The following is a 416-nucleotide window of genomic DNA, read 5'->3' as shown; positions in this document are numbered from 1 at the left end:
GGAGGAGCTGGTACCATTCCTTCTGAAATTATTCCAATCAATAGAAAAAGAGGGAATCCTCCCTAACTCATTTTATGAGGCCAACATCATCCTGACACCAAAGCCGAGTAGAGACACAACCAAAAAAAAGAGAATTTGAGACCAATATCCCTGATGAACATTGATGCAAAAATCCTCAATAAAATACTAGCAAACTGAATCCAGCAGCACATCCAAAAGCTTATCCACCATGATCAAGTGGCCTTCATCCCTGGGCTGCAAGGCTGGTTCAGCATACACAAATCAATAAACGTAATCCAGCATATAAACAGAACCAAACATGAAAACCACATGATTATCTCAATAGATGCAGAAAAGGCCTTTGACAAAATTCAACAGCCCTTCATGCTAAAAACGCTCAATAAACTAGGTATTGA

Source organism: Colobus angolensis, unplaced genomic scaffold (assembly GCF_000951035.1).
Source record: "Colobus angolensis palliatus isolate OR3802 unplaced genomic scaffold, Cang.pa_1.0 Scaffold234, whole genome shotgun sequence".
NCBI lineage: Eukaryota > Metazoa > Chordata > Mammalia > Primates > Cercopithecidae > Colobus > Colobus angolensis.
Note: the sequence above shows the minus strand (reverse complement) of the source record.